We start from the raw sequence: 6,000 nt of genomic DNA, 5'->3' as shown, positions 1-6,000 counted from the left end.
TCTTATTATCAGTCTGGACCTTTCACTGTTTCCTGCTAATCTATATTCCTTTTTACTTGGTAGCAACGCTTTTTTTTTAATTCTGTAAGATTTGGTACAAATGGTGCCATTAAAGGCAGGCATTGTAAAATCTTTTCACTGTACTCCTGCATTTCCGATAATAAAGGATATTCTATTCTATTCATTCACCCAATCCATGGCCCCTCATGGCCTTCTGAACCTAAATGAGGTCACCCCTCAACCTCCTAATCTCCGGTGAAAAAAGTCCCAGCCTTTCCAGTCTATTTTTGTAAGTCAAACCTCCATTCCTGGCAATATCCTGATGAATCTTTTCTGAATCCTCTCCAGTTTAATGATGTCCTTCTCGAATAGGGTGACCAGGACTACACATAGTTCTCCAGAAGGGGTCTCACCAGCACCCTGCACTACTTCAATCTGCTCAACATTGTTCCTGTCAAGACCCTCACAGTCTTATATGTTTCAGGAAAATCGTTCCTCATTGCTCTCACTTTTAAGAAGGATTTGAGCATAGGCCATGGGGCTGGACAGATCAAAGAGTCTGGGGAGAAAGTAGGAACAGGGGACTGAGTTGGATGATCAGCCATGATCCTATTGAATGGTGGAGCAGGTTCGAAGGGCTGAATGGCCTCCATCTGTTCATATTTTCTATGTAACAAATAAAGGTCTAATTTGTTTAGCTGCTCTTGATAAGTCAATCCCTTCATCCCAGAAATTGGCCTCACCAATCTCTTTTGATTGATTGATTAATTTGACTGATTTTATTTTTTGTCTCATGTACCTAAGTACAGTGAAAAACTTTGTTTGTGAGCAGTCCAGGCAGATCATAGCAAACAAGGACATACAGATCACAGGGTGAACAAAAAACTAGACAGAATGAGGTATACAGGTTACACCTCACAGGACATATATGAGGTAAGATCAACATTAACAAGATCAGCAATATTTGAAGTTAGAGAGGTCCATTCATCAGTCTAATAATAGCAAGGAACATAGAACAATACAGCGCAGAACAGGCCCTTCAGCCCTCGATATTGCGTCAACCCGTGAAGTGTTCTCAGCTCGTCCCCCTACACTATCCCTAAATCATCCATGTGCTTATCTAAGGATTGTTTAAGTCTCCCTAATGTGGCTGATTTGACTACATTAGCAGGAAGGGCATTCCACGCCCTTACCACACTTTGTGTAAAGGAAGAAGTTGTTCTTGAACCTGTTAGTATGTGTACAAGTTTCTGTATCTTCTGCCTGATGGAAGAGGTTGAGGAGGCCGTTACCGGGGTGGGAGGGGTCTTTGATAATGGTGGCAGCCTTTCTGCAGCAGTGAGAAGTGTAACTGGAGTCCATGGATGGAAGGTTGGCTTCCGTGATGGTCTGCACTGTACACACCACCACCTGTAGTGTCCAACGGTCCTGGGGCAGAGCTGCTGCCATACCAGGCCGTTATGCACCTTGACCATATGTTTTCAATGGTGCATCTGTAGAAGTTGGTGAGGGTCCTTATGGACATGCCAAATTTCCTGAGCCATCTGAGGAAGAGGAGGCTTTGTTGTACCTTCTTGACAGTCGCATCTACGTGGGAAGTCTAGGACAGGTTGTCTGATATCATCACTCCAAGGAACTTGACGCTGTCTACCCTTTCACCCTCAGCTCCATTGATGTAAGTGGGGGCGTACGCTCCTCCTTTCTTTCTGAAGTCAATTCTGAGGTCAACTGACCTCTGGTTTTGCCCTTTCCCACAAAAGTAACTACTTAATCAAAACCTTTCATTATTTTAAAGACCTCTATTTGGATTCTCCTTCTCAAACCTGAAGAGACTTTATCCTGACCATCTATTCGACATTATCTTCATACATCTCCTCAGTGTGGTTTCATTATATGGTGAACCAAATGCTACATGGTACTCCATGTGTGGTCAAACCAAGTTTCTAGACAAGTTTCACATAAACTTTCAGTCCCATTGTTTCAAAAATAAAGCTGAGTCGTTGATTTAGTATTTTTTTTTACAGCCGTTGCTAACCCGTGACACAATGTCTAGTGATTTACATGCCTAGAGCAGATGATCTATTTCCTTTACTGAAGAGACATTAGTGAACCAGGTGGGTTTTTACAACAAGTCACAATCACTGAAACTATTCCATATTCTTAAATCAAATTTAAACTCTAGCAACCACTGTAGTGGATTTCAAACCCATGTGCCAGTACTTCTGAATTACTAACCCCATGGCATTACCGTGACACCATCTTAGCTCCTGAGCTTTTCCAACTAGGCTACAAGGCAGTAAGCACATTTCCGATTATGGTACTTTAATGTTTCCCAAAGCTGCCTCTCAATCCTTCAATCTCTTTAAACTTCTGTCCTCTGCTTGAATGCCTTTCAGTCTCTATTTCCTTTTGCTTACGTTATCAGTCCATTCCTGATTTGGAAAACCAGAAAGCTGTTTTATCTTGTGCTTTCCAGAAAGGGCAGGTTAACAATGCATTCTTGCTCAGGATTTGGCAAAAACAGATGCTGGCTGACCCCCGACTGTTTTCAGAGGTTTCTCTTCTTGTTTTTAATTTCCGTCATCTGCAATCGTTTTTTTTTTCCCAGTTACTCAAATGTAATCCGGATTTCAAGCATAGAATGTTGCCAGGCAGGGTTGAGTGGGATGTCAATTGATATCCTGGATTGCAGCTCGCCACAAGACATGCAGAAAGGGAAATTATACAGAGAAAAGGGAGTGATTACAATGGGAACGTGAATGATGGGAATGGGGTTAAGGGGAATGGGATGATTAGAATGGGAATAATGGAAATGAGGAACTAGATCAGGCAATCAATGCTTCCCCAGCCAATGATGCCACATTCCATGAGTGATTTTTTAAATATAAAAATGAGAAATTTAGAAATTGCATTTTCAATTTATAGTCCACTAAGATAAGTAGTGAACAGCACTAATGGAATGCCTCACCTGCCTTCTGCTCACTGAATAGCGAGGGTCTATTTCCTCTGTTATTTCCCACCATTCTGCCACTTGGTGCCAACTCTCTGACCTTATTCATTATTCTATTGGGGAGGATCTTACTGAAGGTCTTTTGTGACAACAGATAAATTAGACTGACTGCATTAAAATTGTCTCCTCTCTCGTGAGTTTAGTCAAGCAAGGCTTTCCCTCTTGAAATCCATGCTGACCGTTTATGATGCTTCACTTTTTGAGATGTTCTTTAAGAACAACCATGATCTTACTAAAAGGCTCTTTTTTCTCATGTTCTTATTTCCTATTGTCTCCTTTAGCAGGAACTTTTTTTTCCCCTAACATTAGGCTGACTGGTCTATAATTCACTATACATCTTCTGTCCCTATCCTTCAATATAGAAATGACATTAGCTATCTACCAGTCCTCTGGCACAACACCTTTTCCATTGAATTATTACATATGAATGGTAATGTCTCTGCTACCTCTTCTTCATATTCTTATGAAATGCATGGATGCTATCCATCCAGACCAGACGTTTAAATATTTCATGTATGCTTGGGTTATTCAGTGCATTCAATAATTTATTGGAAATGCATTTATTTTTCATCATGTCTTCCAGTTCTATTGCTCTGGTAAGTGCCCAAGTGAAATAATTATTTCTGTCATCTCTGCCCCATTACCTGTGAGGTATCGTCTATCTGGTCTGCATGGTCTAATCCCCATCACAGCCCTCCTCTTTTTACACAATGTGCCTGCACTTGATTTGTCCAATCTATGTAAAAATTAACAGAAACAACAATAAAACCAGAAATTGCTGGAAAAACAGGGCAGGTCTGGCAGCTTCTGTGGAGAGAAAGCAAGAAGGTACACAGGACCTGAAACTCTGCTTTCTCTCCACACCAGGTTAAGTGAATTGGCCATGCTAAATTGCCCATAGTGTTCAGAGATGTGGAGGAGAAGTGCATTATTTAGGGGTAAATAAAGGATAATAGGGTAGGGGAATGGGTCTGGTTGGGTTACTCTTTAAAGAGTTAGCATAGACTTGTTGGGCCGAAGAGGTAAAAACAATGACTGCAGATGCTGGAAACCAGACTCTGGATCAGTGGTGCTGGAAGACCACAGCAGTTCAGGCAGCATCCGAGGTTCAGCGAAATCGACGTTTCGGGCAAAAGCCCTTCATCAGGAATAAAGAGTCTATTTCCATAGGGATTCTATGATTCTACTTTAAAAGATGCTGCCAGACCTGCCCAGTTTTTCCCAGCAATTTCTATTTTGCTTCTGATTTCCAGCATCTGCAGTTCTTTGGGTTTTTTTTTAACGTGAAGATTAACTTCATTCACGATCATCACGGTATCTTTATTACTAACCCCATTAACTATTGATTTAAGCTGCCAGTCCTCCATAGCTGCCACTGCCAAGAGTCCAACAAATTACTCCCACAAATGACTTTGTGCCCTCAATACTTATCTCCACACAAACTGGTTCAGCACCTTAGTTTATCATAGCGTCATTTTTCTATTTCATCCCTTAATAAAACAGAGCTACTCCACCCTTTTCTTTTACTCCTGCCCTTTCAAAATACCAAATTAAGTTTAATATTCAGGTCCCAGACCTGGTCACTTTGTAACCATGCCCCTGCATTGGCTATCAGATTATATCCAGGCAAAAGTGAGGACTGCAGATGCTGGCGGTCAGAGTCTAGATTAGAGTGGTCCTGGAAAAGCACAACAGGTCAGGCAGCATCCGAGGAGCAGGAGAATAGATGTTTCGGGCAAAAGCCCTTCATCAGGAATGATGTGGGTATCAGATCATACACACCGAGTTCTATTTGTGCCATGAATTTATCTATCTTGTTAATGTTATATGGATTCAGAGCCACAGAAGGAAGGTAGGTGAATGGGAAGAGGGTGAGAATAACAGAGCATGCACCAACGCGAAAGGTCAAACGGCCTCCTCCTGAGCTACAACATGTCTATGGCTTTTTTGATCATAATTCTGTTTTTATCATTTTTCCCAACTCTGACTGATTTTTCTGGGACTTTCTTATGACTTTCTACATCCTGTCCCTTCCTTTCTCTCTCTGGCCCTTGTTAAGTGCCTTGCTGCACCGCAACATTGAGAGTGTAGCACTGGAAAAGCACAACGGGTCAGGCAGCACCCGAGGGGCAGGAAAATCAGCGTTTCAGGCCAGAGCCCTTCTTCAAAAACTGCTCTGCAATATTGCCTCGTCCCTGCCCATGGAATCTCTGAATTGAAACCATCCCATTGATTAGTTAGATTAAACTTCTCTCTACCCCAAGGAACTCTTACAGCAATGACCTCAGAAGATATCTCCGGGACACCAGCACCAATCAATCACACCGCCCTGTGGCCCAACATTTCAACTCCCCCTCCCACTCTGCCGAGGACATACAGGTCCAGGGCCTCCTTCACCGCCGCTCCCTTACCACCGGATGCCTGAAGGAAGAACGTCTCATCTTCCTCCTTGGAACACTTCAACCCCAGGGCATCAATGTGGACTTCAACAGTTTCCTCATTTCCCCTTCCCCCACCTCACCCGAGTTCCAAACTTCCAGCTCAGCACAGTCCCCATGACTTGTCCTACCTGCCTATCTTCTTTTCCACCTATCCACTCCACCCTCCTCCCTGACCTATCACCTTCATCCCCTTCCCCACTCACCCATTGTACTCCATGCTACTTTCTCCCCACCCCCACCCTCCTCTAGCTTATCTCTCCACCCTTCAGGCTCTCTGCCTTTATTCCTGATGAAGGGCTTTTGCCCAAAACGTCGATTTTACTGCTCCTCGGATGCTGCCTGAACTGCTGTGCTCTTCCAGCACCACTGATCCAGAATCTGGTTTCCAGCATCTGCAGTCATTGTTTTTACCTACCTGACCTTTAACTACAATAACCATCTTCCTCTGTATCAAACTTCAGACAGCTTTCCCCTGATTCCCTTTCACATTAGTTTTGCTCACCTCCTGAGTTCAGCTCTTTTTTTCCATGTTTGAATCAAAGCTGTAAC

Source organism: Hemiscyllium ocellatum, chromosome 2 (assembly GCF_020745735.1).
Source record: "Hemiscyllium ocellatum isolate sHemOce1 chromosome 2, sHemOce1.pat.X.cur, whole genome shotgun sequence".
NCBI classification, from domain to species: domain Eukaryota; kingdom Metazoa; phylum Chordata; class Chondrichthyes; order Orectolobiformes; family Hemiscylliidae; genus Hemiscyllium; species Hemiscyllium ocellatum.
The sequence above is the reverse complement of the archived record's forward strand: the minus strand, read 5'-3'. Positions refer to the sequence as shown.